This window comes from Chiloscyllium punctatum, chromosome 50 (genome assembly GCF_047496795.1).
Source record: "Chiloscyllium punctatum isolate Juve2018m chromosome 50, sChiPun1.3, whole genome shotgun sequence".
In the NCBI taxonomy this organism is placed as follows: Eukaryota; Metazoa; Chordata; class Chondrichthyes; order Orectolobiformes; family Hemiscylliidae; genus Chiloscyllium; species Chiloscyllium punctatum.
The window spans coordinates 28,704,617-28,723,158 of record NC_092788.1 but is presented as its reverse complement, the minus strand read 5'-3'; the positions used below and the strand labels follow the sequence as shown (position 1 = coordinate 28,723,158).

At 51.5% G+C, this 18,542-nt stretch overlaps 1 protein-coding gene across 2 annotated transcripts in view; it reads right to left on the bottom strand.

Moving 5' to 3' along the window:
- Positions 1 to 10,693, bottom strand: part of LOC140470113 (GATA-binding factor 2-like) — a 30,874-nt gene extending 20,181 nt beyond the window's left edge. Inside the window, exons 1-2 of one of the 2 annotated variants that reach the window (XM_072566558.1) lie at positions 10,497 to 10,693; positions 2,146 to 2,369 (exon numbers count right to left, since the gene is read on the bottom strand). The gene's annotated coding sequence lies outside the window, so the exon portion shown is untranslated. The remainder of the gene's footprint in view (positions 1 to 2,145; positions 2,370 to 10,496) is intronic. The other variant, XM_072566557.1, reaches the window with a different exon arrangement.
- Between the last annotated feature and the right edge of the window lie 7,849 nt (positions 10,694 to 18,542).

Sequence of the window (18,542 nt, the reverse complement as noted above, 5' to 3'; positions counted from 1 at the left end):
CCACTACCAACATCCAGGGAGTTACCGTTGAGAGAGAATCTAACCGTCGCCCCCTTGCATTACCATCATTGAATTCCCTCACTGTCAACATCATTGGGGTTACCATCTCCAACAAGACAGAATCTATCCAACACCCCTTGACATTCATTGGTGTTACCATCATTGAATTCCCTCACTGTCAACATCTTGGGGATTACCATCTCCAAGAGAGAATCTAACCCTTACCCCTTGACATTCAATGGGGTTACTATCATTGAATCCCCCACTATCAACATCCTTGGGGTTACCATTGAGGGAGAGTCTAACCATCACCTCCTTGAAATTCAATGGGGTTACCATCACTGAATCCCCCACTATCAACATCCTGGGGTTATCACTGAGAGAGAATCTAACCATTGTCCCCTTGACATTCAATGGCGTTACTATCAGTGAATCCCCCATATCAACATCCTGAGGGTTACCATTGACCAGAAACTGAACTGGACCCCACAATATCAATACTGTGGCTACAGGAGCAGATCAGAGGCTGGGAATCCTGCAGCGAATAACTCCCCCCAAAGCCCCGTCCCACCATCGACAAGGCACAAGTCAGGAGTGTGCTAGAATTTTTTTTAGATTAGATTACTTACAGTGTGGAAACAGGCCCTTTGGCCCAACAAGTCCACACCGCCCCGCCAAAGCGCAACCCACCCATACCCCTAACCTAACACTACAGTCAGTTTAGCATGGCCAGTTCACCTGACCTGCACATCTTTGGACTGTGGGAGGAAACCTACACAGACACGGGGAGAACGTGCAAACTCCACACAGACAGTCGCCTGAGGCGGGAATTGAACCCAGGTCTCTGGTGCTGTGAGGCAGCAGTGCTAACCACTGTGCCACCGTGCCGCCCCTACTCCCCACCTACTCCAACAATGTTCAAGAAGCTCAACACCATCCAGGACAAAACAGATTCCGCCTCCCTCTCGATCTAACTCACACCTTCATCACTCACTCCATCCACAACGCACAGCTGTAGCACTGTGTACTGTCTACCGTCATTGAGACTCCCCCGACATCACCTTCCAAACCCACCACCACTACCACCCTGGAAGGGCAGGGGCAAAAGAGGCAGGAAAGAACACCACCTCCTGCAAGTTCCCCTCCAAGCCTCTCCTCAACACACACTGCATCCTTGACTTGGAACAATGTCAGGCATGAAGGGATGTAAGGAGATTGCAGACAGCAGTGGATAGGTTGAATAACAGTCAGAAATCTGGCAGATGGGGCACGAGTTGGCAGGTACTTAAGTAGGAAAGATTTAGAGGGATATGGGCCAAAAGCACGCAAGTGGCACTAGTTGAGTTTGGGAAGCCTGATTGGTATGAATGAGTTAGACTGAAGGGTGTGTTTCCATGCTGTACAACTTCAGAATGCCATGGTGCAGAGGGATCTGGGTGCTCTAGTGCATTAGTCACTGAAGGTTAGTCTACGGCTAATGTACATGATAAGGAAGACTCAAAGGATGCTAACCTTTATTACAAGAGGAATTGAACATAAAAGGAAGGATATGAAATCTCAGTTATCCCGAGCACACTACTGAACAATACAAGGAGTTTCCCAGGAGTCAGTGACAGGTTCATGGTGTTGCTGTTGCTGAAATGTTCTACCAGCTCCAGCTTTGTATCTGTCTTCCAAGGATTAAGGAGGCCATTTCTCATTCCAGAAACAAATCTTGGTGCTCTGTCTGCATCCGCTCTACATGAACCTAGGAGTTGGCCATTCAGCCCCTCACGGTTCTGTATGAGCACGGTTGATCTCAGCTTGGACTCACTTCCCAATTTCCTACCCTCACTCTTTAACCCACTACTAATTATAACGCTGTCTATCTCCCCCTTAAATTTATTCAGTGTCTCACCACCCACTGCACTCTGTTGGTGGGGGGGGGGGCGGGGGACTGTAGTGAAATCCACAGCTTCATGACCCTTTAGAAACACAGGAGTAGGCCATTCAGTCCTTCAAGCCTGCTCTGGCTGATCACCCAACTCCTACTCACACTTCTCCTTCAAATCCTTTGATTGCCTCAGCTACAGCCAACCCCTTTGCAAATGCCTGCAGTGTTTTGCCCACAACTGCTTCTTTGGCAGAGAACATCCACAGGCTCACCACTCTCTGGGAGAAGACGTTTCTCCTCAGCTTGGCCCCAAAATGGTTCATCCGCTTTGAGCGAAGTCATTCCTCCTGATCTCTGGCCACATGCAGCTTTTGTGGAATTTGACCAGGTGCCCAGTCTGCACCTCTCCAGGTCTCCGTGTCAAGTTCCACAGGCTCACAGTTCTCTGTCCATCGCCAGCTCCCGTGACAATCTGCCCTTGCCTCTATCACCTGGCCTAAATGAAAGATTTAAAAACAACATGCCCACAATCTCAGCTGCAACTTCTGTAACTGAACAGCCCCAACCCCCACTCTCCCATCTCCTCCCCTACACCCCTGCCCCTCCACTCACTCCTCAATCAAAACTCAGCCTTGAGTATCTTCACTGACCCAAGTGCCCCCCATCTCCCACTCTCGTCGGGGGTGGGGGGAACAGAATCCCACAGACTCGCCACTCTCGGAGAGAAGAAATTCCTCCTTAACTTCCTAAGCGACCTGTGTAAGACATAAGCCCTTCATCCCAGGATTCAGGTAAGGGAACCTTCTCTGAACTGTCTCCAGTGTAAATCTACCCTCCCTTCAGTGAAGGGAGCAGAACTATACACAGTTCTCCCATGGGGTCTCACCAACTCCATGTACAGATGGAGCAAGACTTCCCCATTCTTTTCATTAAACCGCCAGGCGATAGAACAGCCACATTTCATTTACACAGGGACGTTCCATGTACTCCTGTATTCAGTTGTGAAGCCTTTCAGTCCCAAATCATCATCCTTTATCAAAGTTAGATACGTGAATCCAACCTGAGGTTCCAGAACGAGATATGGGGCTCAGAGAGGCATTAAATCAGGGTTAGGGACACATTGAACTCATGCCCCTACAACCCCTCCCTACCTCTGTCACCTCCTCCAGCCCCTACACCCCCTCCCTACCTCTGTCCCCTCCTCCAGCCCCTATACCCCCTCCCTACCTCTGTCACCTCCTCCAGCCCCTATACCCCCTCCCTATCCCTGTCACCTCCTCCAACCCCTACAACCCCTCCCTACCTCTGTCACCTCCTCCAGCCCCTACACCCCCTCCCTACCTCTGTCCCCTCCTCCAGCCCCTATACCCCCTCCCTACCTCTGTCACCTCCTCCAGCCCCTATACCCCCTCCCTATCCCTGTCACCTCCTCCAACCCCTACAACCCCTCCCTACCTCTGTCACCTCCTCCAGCCCCTATACCCCCTCCCTATCTCTGTCACCTCCTCCAACCCCTACACCCCCTCCCTACCTCTGTCACCTCCTCCAGCCCCTGTACCCCCTCCCTATCTCTGTCACCTCCTCCAGCCCCTACACCCCCTCCCTACCTCTGTCACCTCCTCCAGCGCCTACACCCAATCCCTATTTCTGTCACGTCCTCCAGCTCCTACACTCACTCCCTATCCCTGTCACCTCCTCCAGCTCCTACACTCCCTCCCTATCTCTGTCCCCTCCTCTAGCCCCTATACCCCCTCACTATCTTTGTCACCTCCTCCAGCCCCTACACCCCTCCCTGTCTCTGTCACTTCCTCCAGTCCCTACAACTCCTCCCTATCTCTGTCCCCTCTTCTAGCCCCTACACCCCCTCCCTATGTCTCCTCCTCTAGCCCCTACACACCCTCCCTATCTCTGCCACCTCCTCCAGCCCCTACACCCCCTCCCTATCTCTATCCCGTCCTACACACCCTCCCTATCTCTGACCCCTCCTCCTGCCCCTACACTCCCTCCCTATCTCTGTCATCTCCTCCTGCCCCTACACTCCCTCCCTATCTCTGCCACCTCCTCCAGTCTCAACAACCCCTCCCTATCTGTCACCTCCTACAGCCCCTACATCCCCTCCCTATCTCTACCAACTACTCCAGCCCCTCCACCCCCTCCCTATCTCTGTCACTCCCCCCTCCATCCCCTATACCCCCTCCCTATCTCTGTCACCTCCTCCAGCCCCTACACCCCCTCCCTATCTCTGTCACCTCCTCCTGCCCCTACACACCCTCCCTAAATCTGTCCCCTCCTCTAGCCCCTCCACCACCTCCCTATCTCTGTCCCCTCCTCCTGCCCCTACACACCCTTCCTAGCTCTGTCCCCTCCTCTAGCCCCTACACCCCCTCCCTATCTCTTTCACCTCCTACACCCCTACACCCCCTCCCCATCTCTGTCACCTCCTCCAGTACCTACACCCCCTCCCTATCTCTGTCACCTACTCCTGCCCCTACACCCCCTCCCTAACCCTGTCACCTCCTCCAGCCTCTACACCCCCTCCCTATCTCTTTCACCTCCTACACCCCTACACCCCCTCCCCATCTCTGTCACCTCCTCCAGTACCTACACCCCCTCCCTATCTCTGTCACCTCCTCCTGCCCCTACACCCCCTCTATATCTCTGTCCTCTCCTCTAGCCCCTACACCCACTCCCTAACTCTGTCCCCTCCTCTAGCCCCTATACCCCCTCACTATCTTTGTCACCTCCTCCAGCCCCTACAACCCCTCCCTATCTCTGTCCCCTCCTCTAGCCCCTACACCCCCTCCCTATGTCCCCTCCTCTAGCCCCTACACACCCTCCCTTTCTCTGTCCCCTCCTCCTGCCCCTACACCCCCTCTATATCTCTGTCCCCTCCTCCTGCCCCTACACCCCCTCCCTATCTCTGTCCCCTCCTCCAGCTCCTACACTTCCTCCCTATCTCTGTCCCCTCCTCCAGCCCCTACACTTCCTCCCTATCTCTGTCCCCTCCTCCAGCCCCTACACTTCCTCCCTATCCCTGTCCCCTCCTCCAGCCCCTACACTTCCTCCCTATCTCTGTCCCCTCCTCCAGCCCCTACACCCCCTCCCTATCTCTGTCCCCTCCTCCAGCCCCTATACCCCCTCCCTATCTCCGTCACCTCCTCCAGCCCCTACACCCCCTCCCTATCTCTGTCACTCCCCCCTCCAGCCCCTACACCCCCTCCCTACAGTGGGCGGCACGGTAGGACAGTGGTTAGCACTGCTGCTTCACAGCGCCAGAGACCCGGGTTCAATTCCCGCCTCAGGCAACTGACTGTGTGGAGTTTGTACATTCTCCCCGTGTCTGCGTGGGGCTGCTCCGGTTTCCTCCCACAGTCCAAAGATGTGCCGGTTAGGTGAATTGGCCCGTAGTGTTAGGTGAAGGGGTAAATGTAGGGGAATGGGTCTGTGTGGGTTGCACTTTGGCAGGTCAATGTTGGGCCGAAGGGCCTGTTTCCACACTGTAAGTAATCTAATCTATCGCTGTCACCTCCTCCTGCCCCTATACCCCCTCCCTATCTCTGTCACCTCCTCCTGCCCCTACACCCCCTCCCTATCTCTGTCACCTCCTCCTGCCCCTACACCCCCTCCCTATATCTGTCACCTCCTACCTCCCCTCCCTATATCTGTCACCTCCCCCCAGACTGTGTAAGTGGTCCTGACTGATGGACACAGTATCTGAACACCTACAGGGCTCAGACTGTCGAGTTGGTATTGCACTGAAACATGAGGGGGATTATTGCACAGTCTTTCACACGTCAGATACACTTCTGTAGAGCACAGCACACAACCCTGGGTCAGAGGTGCAGTGCGGATGTGTATTCTTTCATCAGCCTGGTTTCCCAGCCCTACAGGTGTCTCCACAAACTGTGTGGGATTTTTGACTGTAAACAAACAGCAAGAAGGTGAGTTAAGCCGAGTTGGGGAATTTGTGAATATTGAGTTGAGTTTGCAGTCGCTGGCAGAGGAGGTGTGAGCAGTTGATGAGCTACATCTGGAGTTACACACAACAACCTGATGAAGGAACAGCACTCTGAAAGCTAGCGCTTCCAATTAAACCTGTTGGACTATAACCTGGTGTTATGTGATTTTTAACTTTGTACACCCCAGTCCAACACTGGCATCTCCAAATCATAATTACATCTGGAATATAACATTCTCTGAAGTGAATGTGTAGGATATACACACACTCCACCTAAAAACATCAGCTCAGCACTGAGCTTTCCTTTCAGACAGTGCCTACCCCTACAATAACCCACTCTGCTTATTCGGACAAACCAGTACCCAGCTGCCGGGTCGTCCATTGTCAGAGAACAGAATGTGGTTTCTGTCCCTCCCTCATGGCTGGTTTAACAGGGTTATCCCTGTCAATGTGGTTAGTGTAGGAGGTCTCACACTAAGACAGCTGAAGACACACAGCCCTGGCAAGGATGGAGGGGACAATGTCTAACCCCCATTGTGTCCCTGTCCTAGGAGGGTTGGCTGGGGAACAGTGTCGAGGGAGCTTTACTCTGTATCTAGACCCGTGCTTTCCCTGTCCTGGGAGTGTTTGATAGGGAACAGTGTAGAGAGAGCTTTACTCTGTATCTAACCCCGTGCTGTTCCTGTCTTGGGAGTGTTTGATGGGGACAGTGTAGAGGGAGCTTTACTCTGTATCTAACCCCGTGCTGTCCCTGTCCTGGGAGTGTTTGATAGGGGACAGTGTAGAGGGAGCTTTACTCTGTATCTAACCCTGTGCTTTCCCTGTCCTGGGAGTGTTTGATAGGGGACAGTGTAGACTCACAGAGTTAAATAGCATGGAAACAGACCGTTTGGGTCTGACAAACATGCCTACCAGATAGCCCATATTAGTCTAGGCCCATTTGCCAGCATTTGGTCCATATCTCTGTAAAACTTTTCTATTCATGTACCCAACTCGATGCCTTTTAAATGTTGCAATTGTACCAGCCTCCATCACTTCTTCTGGCAGCTCGTTACATACATGTACCACCCTCTGCGAGAAAAAGTTACCCTTTAGCTCCCTTTTAAACCATTCCCCTCTCACCTTAAACCTATGCCCTCTAGTTTTAGTCTCCCTTACCCTGGGGAATAAACCCTTGACTATTCACCCTATCCATGCCTCGTCATGATTTTATAAACTTCTATAAGGTCACCCCCTCAGCCTCCGATGCTCCAGAGAAAATAGCCCCAGCCTATTCAATGCTGTCCCTAGGAGTGTTTGATGGGGGACAGTGTAGAGGTAGCTTTACTCTGTATCTAACCCCGTGCTATCCCTGTCCCTGGGAGTGTTTGATGGGGGGACAGTCTCGAGGGAGCCTTACTCTGTATCTAACCCCATGCTGTCCCTGTCCCTGGGAGTGTTTGATGGGGGGACAGTGTCGAGGGAGCTTTATTCTGTATCTAACCCTGTGCTGTCCCTGTCCCTGGGAGTGTTTGATGGGGGTACAGCGTAGAGGGAGCTTTACTCTGTATCTAACCCCCTGCGTCTCTGTCCTGGGAGTGTTTGATGGGAACAGTGTAGAGGGAGCTTTACTCTGTATCTAACCCCGTGCTGTCCCTGTCCCTGGGAGTGTTTGATGGGGGACAGTGTAGAGGGAGCTTTACTCTGTATCTAACCCCGTGCTGTCCCTGTCCTGGGAGTGTTTGATGGGGGACAGTGTAGAGGGAGGTTTACTGTGTATCTAACCCTGTGCTGTCCCTGTCCCTGGGAGTGTTTGATGGGGGACAGTGTAGAGAGAGCTTTACTCTGTATCTAACCCCGTGCTGTCCCTGTCCTGGGAGTGTTTGATGGGGGACAGTGTAGAGGGAGCTTTACTCTGTATCTAACCCGTGCTGTCCCTGTCCCTGGGAGTGTTTGATGGGGGGACAGTCTCGAGGGAGCCTTACTCTGTATCTAACCCCGTGCAGTCCCTGTCCCTGGGAGTGTTTGATGGGGGACAGTGTAAAGAGAGCTTTACTCTGTATCTAACCCTGTGCTGTCCCTGTCCTGGGAGTGTTTGATGGGGGTACAGCGTAGAGGGAGCTTTACTCTGTATCTAACCCCCTGCGTCTCTGTCCTGGGAGTGTTTGATGGGAACAGTGTAGAGGAAGCTTCACTCTATATCTAACCCTATGTTGTCCTGTTTGTGGGAGTGTTTGTTGTGAAGTGTAGAGAGTACTTTACTCTGTATCTAACTCCTGTGTTGTCTTTGTGAGAATGTTTGATGGGGAACAGTGTAGAGAGAGCTTCACACTATATCTAACCCCGTGCTGTCTCTGTCCTGCGAGTTTTTGATGGGGGACAGTGTAGAGGAGGCTTTACTCTGTATCTAACCCCGTGCTGTCTCGGTCCTGGGAGTGTTTGATGGTGATAGTGTAGGGGGAGATTTACTCTGTATATAACCCCGTGCTGTCCCTGTCCTGGGAGTGTTTGATGGGGACAGTGTAGAGAGAGTTTTATTCTGTATCTAACCCCGTGCTGTACCTACCCTGGGAGTGTTGGATGGGGGACAATGTAGAGAGAGCTTTACTCTGTATCTAACCCCATGCTGACCCTGTCCTGATAGTATTTGCTGGGGAAGAGTGTAGAGGAAATTTTAATCTGTATCTAACTCTGTGCTAAGTTGGAGATGCCATTGTTGGACAGGGGTGTCCAAAGTTAAAAATCACACAACACCAGGTTATAGTCAAACAGGTTTATTTGGAAGCATTAGCTTTCAAAGGTGGTGCTTCCAAACAAACCTGTTGGCCTATAACCTGGTGTTGTGTGATTTTTAACTCGGTGCTGTCCTTGTCCCAGGAGTATTCAGTGGGGACAGTGTAGGAGGGGGAGCTTTTCTCTGTAGCTGACCCTGTGCTGTCCCTGTCCTGGGAGTGTTTGATGGGGGACAATGTAGAGAGAGCTTTACTCTGTATCTAACCCCGTGCAGTCCCTATCCTGGGAGTGTTTGCTGGGGACAGTGTAGCAGGGAGAGATTTACTCTGTATCTGACCCCATGCTGTCCCTGTCCTGGGAGTGTTTGATGGGGACAGCATTGCAGGGAGAGATGTACTCTGTATCTGATCCCATGTTTCCAGCTGCCTGGATTATCTCTCTGTCCATTCCTTTAAGATGCTGATTAAAAATGACTGTCTTTGACCGAGCTCCTGATTGCCTGTCCCGAACAACATAGCTCAGGCTCAAATTCAGTCGAACTGATACTTGGTTCGGTGCTTTGGTGTCAATTCCTGAAGCATACATCCTCCCATTTATCGTACTGTCAGTACACAATCGCCACTGGGCCGACTGAGAGGCATAGAGATAGTGAGAACTGCAGATATTGGAGATCAGAATGGATAGAGAGTGGAACTGGGAAAAGCACAGCAGATCAAGCAGCATCAGGAGGAGGGGGGTCAACATTTCAGGTTGGAAACTTTCATCAGGACTGAGAGACATTTCTAATCTGGTCAATTCAGACTATTACATTCAAAGAAGGTTCCTTGTCAGGACGTCAACGCTGAGGAATCACTGCACTGTCTTGAGGATCGGTGCTGAGGGAGCGTGGCACTGTCAGAGAGTCAGTGCTCAGGGAATGGGCACTGTTGGAGAGTCAGTGCTCAGGGAATGCTGCACTCTGGGAGGATCAGTGTGAGGGAGTGCCACAATGTCGGAGGGTCAGTGCTGAGGGAGCGCGGCACTGTCAGAGGGTCAGTGCTGAGGGAGTGGGCGCTGTCGGAGGGTCAGTGCTGAGGGAGTGGGCACTGTCAGAGGGTCAGTGCTGAGGGAGCGTGGCACTGTCAGAGGGTCAGTGCTCAGGGAATGGACACTGTTGGAGAATCAGTGCTAAGGGAGTGGGCACTGTCGGAGGGTCAGTGCTGAGAGAGTGGGCACTGTCAGAGGGTCAGTGCTGAGGGAGTGGGCACGGTCAGAGGGTCAGTGCTGAGGGAGTGGACACTGTCGGAGGGTCAGTGCTGAGGGAGTGGGCACTGTCGGAGGGTCAGTGCTGAGGGAGTGGGCACTGTCAAAGGGTCAGTGCTGAGAGAGTAGGCACTGTTGGAGGGTCAGTGCTGAGGGAGTGGGCACTGTTGGAGGGTCAGTGCTGAGGGAGTGCCGCACTGTTGGAGGGTCAGTGCTGAGGGAGTGGGCACTGTCAGAGGGTCAGTGATGAGGGAGCGCTGCACTGTCAGAGGGTCAGTGCTAAAGGAATGGGCACTGTTGGAGGGTCAGTGCTGAGGGAGCGCCGCACTGTGGGAGTGGGCACAGTTAGAGGGTCAGTGCTGAGGGAGCGCCGCACTGTGGGAGTGGGCACAGTTAGAGGGTTAGCATTGTTCTGTTTTGGAGTTAGTGCTGAGGTACCGAGAAATAACTGCTGCACCAAAGCAAGAATTTAAAACAGATAAAGTTGTGAAGTGGGGAGAGTGAGGCAGAGTTTCAATTCAGAAAGTTCACCATTTGATGATTAATTCCTAATCCCACAGGGAACGTATCTCTTTATATGGCATTTTTAAAAGGAAATAGCAAGAGTCTACTCATATCAGGCAAACCAGCTCCCTGACATAGAGAGGCTGAGAAAATACTCAAATGCACGAGATAACAAAATGCAGATAATCATCTCGAAAAGCCACTAACCTTGTGAAAACGTTATCACAAAATAAGGCCCAATGAGCAAGCAATAGTTCCAACACGGTTCTTTTATTTTCCCTTCTTCAGAAGTGCCATCGAACAGGAGGAAATGTGTGATTGCACTCTCTGATAGGAGCGACAGTGGTTGTCCTGTCGCTGTGTTGGGCGGAGGGCGGGCGGATTGAAGGGGTTTGTCAGTCCTCTTGCCTGCACGACCCGCCTCCCCAGGTCATCCACCCAATCTGAGCCGCCGGAGCCCTCCAGAGATGGTGTTGGAGTCCCACCAGCCTGTTGTGTGTGTGTGTGTGTCTCTCTCTCTCTCTCTCTCCCTCTCCGTCCTGCCTGTTTCTCTCCTCCGTGACCCTTCAGGAGGATCTGCCGCCCGTCACACCCTGCCCTGAACCAGAGATGTTACCCCATTCTCTGCTGACAGAGTCGGACTGCTCATTCACCCTCCTGCCACGGGAATGGTTCCCCCACCCCACCCCCCTGATTGAAATCTCTCCCCCCCCCCTGCCCCCGGCCAATTCCAAACACCCCAATTTCCCCGTTACCCTTCTCTACTGTGAGGAAAACGTTGGATCTCTGTGACCATCTCGGATATGGATTTACTCATTCTCTTATGCTTTCTCAGCAACGCCATGAAATCTGTCTGAAAGTGCGAGACCCAGAAAGTAACAGAAGGGCATGGGTTGGACCATTTAAGAGTTTATTCATTACAAGGCAAAGCACTGAAAAAGAATTATTTTATGAGATGTGAGCATCACTGTCCAGGCTGGTGTTGCTGCCCATCTGTAATTGCCCCTGGAGAATGTGGTGATAAGCTTCCTCAACCACCACAGAGGGGGATGTAACGAGGCTGTTCCAAGCTTCTGACCCAGTGACAGTAAAGGGAAAGCCTGATTTAGTTCCATATCCAAGAAAGCACACTGCCTCATCAACCACCTTCAACACGGCAGCTCAGGGGTTAGCACTGCTGCCTCACTGCACCAGGGATCTGGGTTCGATTCCAGCCTTGGGCCTGTGTGTGGAGTTTGTACATTCTCCCCGTGTCTGTGCGGGTTTCCTCCGGGTGCTCCAGTTTCCTCCCGCTGCCCACAGATGTTCAGGTTAGGGTAGTTTTGCTGTGCCAAGTTTCCAGGGATGTGCAGGCTAGGTGGATTAGCCATGGGAAATGAGAGGTTACAGGGAGTAGGGTATGGTAAGGGCTGGCCTGGGTGGGATACTCTTCAGAGAGTCAGTGTCGACTTCAACTTGCGGAGACTCCTCCAATAGCACCTTCCAAACCCACCACCTCTACCCCCTGGAGCACCACCACCTGCAAGTCCCCCTCCGAGCCTGTCACCATCCTGATCTAGGCCGGTCTTTCAATGATACTGGGTTCAGAATCCTGGAACACTCTCTAATAGGGATGTTCCTACACCACAGGGGGACTGCAGCAGGTCAAGAAGGCAGCTAACCCCCACCTTCTCGAGGGGCACTGTGGCAGGCGCATTGAGGCAAAGCAGTCAATTTCCACCAACTGCGAACTGAACAGGAACCCACTGATCCTGTGCAGAAATGCCTTCTCAGGTGGCAAACTACTGGGTAGTGCTGAGGTCACTGTTCTTAGTGGGTTGGGGAGAGTGGAGATGATGGGATAGATGTGAAGGCACAGTCCAAGAGGCCCATTCAGCCCCCTTCCTCCAGCCTGTTACACAGGAACAGGAGGCCATTCAGCCCCCTCCTCCTCCAGCCTGTTACACAGGAACAGGAGGCCATTCAGCCCCCTCCTCCAGCCTGTTCCACAGGAACAAGAGGCCATTTAGCCCCTTTCTTGAGCTTGTTACATAGGAACAGGAGGCCATTCAGCCCTCTCCTCAAGCCTCAGTACTGACCTGCACTATGCCAAATGCCCTCAGCACTGCTCTCCATCAGTATCTTGTTTACCCAGCTCTGACACTGAGGTATTCCCTTGGTAGGAAAATGGAAAGGCAAAGATGAAGTAAAAAACTTACAAAGTTTCTTGTCTAATTAATTATAAACGGATCATTGCAATATGACACACAAGAGAGGCGGAAACTGAGGCCTAGTGCGGAGGGACGGTTAGGCGAGACTTGTGGTAAAGGAATTGGGTTTGGCGATAGCATCACAAATAATTCGGATAAATTTCATATCTCTCCTTCCCCTCTCTAACCCGGTTCAGAAAAAGGAGAAATGTTTTGGCAACTATGTAAGCATTCTCGTTGACCCCACCAAACAAACTTTGTAATCTCACGAGAGGCCTGTCACACGAATGGTTGCTGTGTCCTCCTTCACTGATGAATCCACCCATCTCGTCTAACTGTTTGTTGCTGATAAGGACTTTATCTGATCAGAGGCAATAGTTGGCTCATACCCGCAGTAGAAATCTGAACAGTCATTTTCTATATTTCTTTTTTCCTCTCTCTTTCTTCCCCCCCCCCCCACCCCCCCCACCCCCCCCCCCCTCCGACTCCTCCAGGGCCAAAGCCTGATCATCTTTTGAGCGTTAAACACATCTTTCCCGTTCTACTCATGCTGCCTTTCCACACCTCTCTCGTTGCGGCCTCCACATATTTCTTCTCTCACACTCTTTCCTCCGAACACGAGGAAGATCAAATGTGATTCACAAGACTGGGAATCCTTGTCTGTAAATCCCAAGTTGCTGCCCCACGTGCTCAGTGTGCAATTACAAAGGTAAACATTCTTCCGAGGGGGGGGAACAGAGTATAACCGTCAGGGAAGTTTGCCCCAACTGTACAGGATGTTGCTCAGAGTCCTCACTGAAGGATGGATAGACTTGTGCTGTGAGGTACTGCAGAGGAGCTTCCCTTGGCTGGAATGAAGGGGTCTGTCTTCCAAGGAGAGGTCGAGCAGGTTGGGCCTGTCCCTCCATCAGATTTCTAAAAAAATGAGGAGGTGTTCGCATTGAAATGTACCTGAGGAGATGGGTGCTGAGAGGATGTTTCATTCCCCCACACAGGCTGGGAAATCGAGAACAAGGCAGGAGATGGTTTCAGAATGAGGGGTCTCCTATTAAAGGCAGTAATGAGGAAGAAGGTCTTCTCTCTGAGGGTGGAGAGTCATTGGGATTAACACTCCACACAGGGGTCAGGTCAGTGAATCGATTCAAGGCTGAGTTTTGATGGGTCAGTGTAGAGGGAGCTGTACTCTGTCTCTAACCCTGCACTGTCCCTATCCTGGGAGTGTTTGATGGGGGACAGTGTAGAGGGAGCTTTACTGTGTATCTAACCCCGTGCTGGCCCTGTCCCTGGGAGTGTTTGATGGGGGACAGTGTAGAAGGAGCTTTACTCTGTATCTAACCCCGTGCTGGCCCTGTCCCTGGGAGTGTTTGATGGGGGACAGTGTAGAGGGAGCTTTACTCTGTATCTAACCCCGTGCTGTCCCTGTCCTGGGAGTGTTTGATGGGGGACAGTGTAGAGGGAGCTTTACTCTGTATCTAACCCCGTGCTGTCCCTGTCCTGGGAGTGTTTGATGGGGGGACAGTGTAGAGGGAGCTTTACTCTGTATCTAACCCCATGCTGTCCCTGTCCCTGGGAGTGTTTGATGGGGGACAGTGTATAGAGAGCTTTACTCTGTATCTAACCCCGTGCTGGCCCTGTCCCTGGGAGTGTTTGATAGGGGGACAGTGTAGAGGGAGCTTTACTCTGTATCTAACCCCGTGCTGGCCCTGTCTCTGGGAGTGTTTGATGGGGAATAGTGTATAGAGAGCTTTACTCTGTAAATAACCCCGTTTTGTCCCTGGGAGTGTTTGATGGGGATAGTATAGAGGGAGATTTACTTTGTACCTAACCCCATGCTGTCCCTGTCCTGGGAGTGTTTGATGGGGGACAGTGTAGAGGAAGCTTTACTCTGTATCTAACCCCGTGCTGTCCCTGTCCCTGGGAGTGTTTGATGGGGGGACAGTGTAGAGGGAGCTTTACTCTGTATCTAACCCCGTGCCGGCCCTGTCCCTGGGAGTGTTTGATGAGGGACAGTGTAGAAGGAGCTTTACTCTGTATGTAACCCTGTGCTGTCCCTTTCCCTGGGAGTGTTTGATGGGGACAGTGTAGAGGGAGCTTTACTCTGTATCTAACCCCGTGCTGTCCCTGTCCTGGGGGTGTTTGATGAGGGACAGTGTAGAAGGAGCTTTACTCTGTATGTAACCCTGTGCTGTCCCTGTCCCTGGGAGTGTTTGATGGGGACAGTGTAGAGGGAGCTTTACTCTGTATCTAACCCTGTGCTGTCCCTGTCCCTGGGAGTGTTTGATGGGGACGGTGTAGAGGAAGTTTTACTCTGTATCGAACCACATGCTGTCCCTGTCCTGGGAGTGTTTGACAGGGGTAGTATAGAGGATGCTTTACTCTGTATTTAATCCTGTGCTGTTTGACAAACTTTCCATTTGAAAGAAAGTGCATTTTCGAGAGTAAAGAGGTGGGGGAGGGCTTTACTCTCTGTCTAACCCCATGCTGGGAATATTTTCCCCTTTTCTAACCACTGCCAACCAGCACACTGCATGGGACCTTGGTTTGTACCAAGGCCCCGCAGCTTCAGACGCGGGACAAGAAACGAGGCCCCTTTCCTGAATCTCTGCCTTCTTTCTTGACCCTCTCACTCTTGTTTTGTGTGCTTTATTCTGCAGGCTTGATCCACTGTTAAGTCTTGTGTCTCTCTGCCTTCCACCAGACTGTTACGTTCCTCTGCACCAGCCAGACTGCCTCCCCAACACTTACCAGCTCTTGCTAACACACTTGCTCAGTCTGCAAACAGAGCTGGAAGATCTGCACCAAAGAGATAAGGGCATTTCTGAGGAATTGGTCTTCTGCTGAAGACACCCAGAAACTGCCTGACGCCCAGAACTCAGAAAGTCATAAGTGGTCCCAAGGGAGTGGCCAGACTTAACCCTATCGTGTCAGCTAAACTCCGGAGTTGCAATAACCATTCCCTTCCCTGGCCGAAGATGAGAGAAAAGGAGTATTCATCTTTCCTTAGGAGGAGGTGGTGGTGCTGGTGGTGACATCGTGGTGAATGTCAGTCCAGAACCCCCAGGCTTACGTCCTTGGGACCTTGGGTTTGAATTCCAACGTGAACAGATGGTGAAATTTAAATTCAACAAAAGGCTCATGGTGACTGTTGTTGAAAAGCCAAGAAAAGGGGAGATCTGCTGTCCTTACCCAGTCTGGCCTGCATACAACTGTCCTCTGGGCAGTTGGGGATGGAAAATAAATACTGGCACCAGCCAATGTTGACCACATCCCTCAAGTGAATTAGGCTATCAGGGAGGGAGAGGGAAAGGTAGTGATTATGTCACTGGACAAGTAATCCAGAGGTAATCTGGAGATACACTTTCCACTCCCACCATAGTCTTGCTCTCCTATTTAGGCCCCGTCACTGTCTACCTCCTACACATGGATTTCCCTAGCGGGCTGTTGTGGAGGTCCCATGAATGTTTCCAGCCTTGAAGGAGAGTGGTAACATTGCTGGAAAAGTGGGGCTAATGCTGTGAGGATGCAAGTCCAAATCCCAGCATGGGCAGTCTGGTGGGGATCATTAAATCAGGGATTGAGAGTCTCAGTAATGGCAGCCGTGACAATGGTCATCGATCGTCATTAGGGCAGCACAGTGGCTCAGTGGTTAGCACTGCTGCCTCACGGCGCCAGGGATCCAGGTTTGATTCCAGCCGCGGGCGACTGTGTGGAGTTAGCACATTCTCCCCGTGTCTGTGTGTGGGTTTCCTCCGGGTGCTCCGGTTTCCCCCCATAATCCAAAGATGTGCCAGTCAGGTGAATTGGCCATGCTAACTTGTCCATAGTGTTAGATGCATTAGTTAGAAGGAAATGGGTCTGTGTGGGTTACTCTTCGGAGGGTCGGTGTGGACTTGTTGGGCCGATGGGCCTGTTTCCACACTGTAGGGAATCTAATCTAAGAGTGCATGTGGTGCCCAACAGAGGGAGAAGGAAATCGGTCATGCTTACCAAGTCGGTGCCTACATGGGATACCAGGCCACACAGCAACGTGGGTGACTCTCAATAGGCTTCCGAGATGGCTGGGCTGCAGCAGCTCAAAACAAGTCAAAGGGAAATTGGGACCAGGAGGAGGAGAAAGTGATGACCACAGATCAGAATCGCAGCATCCGAGGAAAAGAGTCGGGCATAAGCTCTTCATCAGGAATGACGAGGTGACCCAAGAGGGCTGAGAGATAAATGGGAGGGGGTGGGTGGTGCTGGGGGGAAGGTAGCTGGGAATGCAATAGGTAGGTGAAGGTGGGGGTGAAGGGGATAGGTCAGAGTGGAAGGTGGAGTGGATAGGTGAGAAGGAAGATGAACAGGTAGGAGAGTTCAAGAGGGCGGTGCCAAGTTGGAAGGTTGGATCTGGGATAAGGTAAGAGGAGGGGAAAGGAGGAAACTGGTGAAATCCACTTTGATCCCATGTGGCTGGAGGGTCCCAAGGCGGAAGATGAAGCGTTCTTCCTCCAGGCGTCGGGTGGCTAGAGTTTGGCAGTGGAGGAGGCTGAGGACTTGCATGTCCCAGGCAGATTGGGAAGGGGTGTTAAAGTGTTCGGCCACAGGGCAGTGGGGATGTTTAGTGCGTGTGCCTCAGAGATGTCCTCTGAAATGTTCCACAAGTTAGTGTCTTGTCTCTCCAATGTAGAGGATACCCATTTCGAGAGCAACGGACATAGTAGTTGATTTGTGTTCAAGTACAGGTAAATTTCTGTCAGATGTGGAAAGATCCCTTGGGGCCTTAGAGCTGAAGGGAGAGGTATGGGCACAGGTTTTGCACTTCTTGCGGTGGTGGGAAAGGTGCCAGGAGTGGAGGGTGGGTTGTTGGGGGGGGGGGGGGGGTATGGACCTTTACAAGGGAGTCATGAGTCATGGAGGGAATGGTCTCTCCAGAACACAGATAGGGATGGGGAGGAGAATATATCCATGGTGGTGGGGTCTGTTTGTAGGTGGCAGAAATGTTGGGAGGATGATGTGTTGCATCTGAAGATCGGTGAGGACCAGGGGCTCTAGAGAGTTTTGAGAAGATTTGTAGCTCAGGTTAAGGTTCTGGACGTACATTTGCTGGCTGAGCTGGAAGGTTCATTATCAGACATTTTGTCACCATACTGGGTAACATCATCAGTGAGCCTCCTGTGAAGTGCTGGTGTTACGTCCTGCTTGCTATTTATCTGTTTTGTGTTTCCGGTTCTTTTTCTCAGAGGGTGGTAGGTGGGGTCCAAATCAATGTGTTTGTTGATAGAGTTCCAGTTGGAATGCTATGCTACTAGAAATTCTTGTGCGTGTCTCTGTTTGGCTTGTCTTAGGATGGGTGTATTATCCCAGTCAAAATGGTGTCTTTCCTCATCTGTATGTAAGGATACTAGTGTTAGTGGGTCATGTCTTTCTGTGGCTGGATCCTGGTGGCTAGTTTTCTGCCCATTTGTCCAATGTAGTGTTTGTTACAGTTAATGCAAGGGATTTTGTAAATGACATTCATTTTGCTTGCTGTCTGTATAGGGTCTGTGTGTGGGCTACCATAATGCCAAGCGGTCTGAGTAGTCTGGCAGTCATTTCCGAGTTGTCTCTGATGTAGGGGAGAGTGGTTAGGGTTTCTGGGCGTTTTTTGTCTGCTTGTTTGGGTTAGTTGCTGAGAAATCGGGGGACTATGTTCATTGGGTATCTGTTCTTTTTGAATACGCTGTATAGGTGGTTTGCATCTGCTCTTTGTAGTTCCTTAGTGCTGTAGTGTGTGGTGGTTCATTGAAATGATGCTCTAATACAGGTTTGTGTGTGTGTGTGTGTGTGTGTTGGGACGATAGATTCTGTAGTTCAGTATTAGACTACTCAGACCTCTTGTCTGAGGTGCCAAGGGGGAGAACTGTGTGTGGTCATGGTGGGAACCCTCAGACAGCATAGAATGTGGGAGAGAAATTGTTCTTGTTGGTGGAAGGGTTGATAGTCAAGAGATTGGCTGAAAAGAAATAAAGTGTTTCACGTGGCCTGAGAATGTGGGAGAGGAGGAAGGACGTTTTTGGGAAGGAATTGAATCGTTAATCAGAGGAGGAAG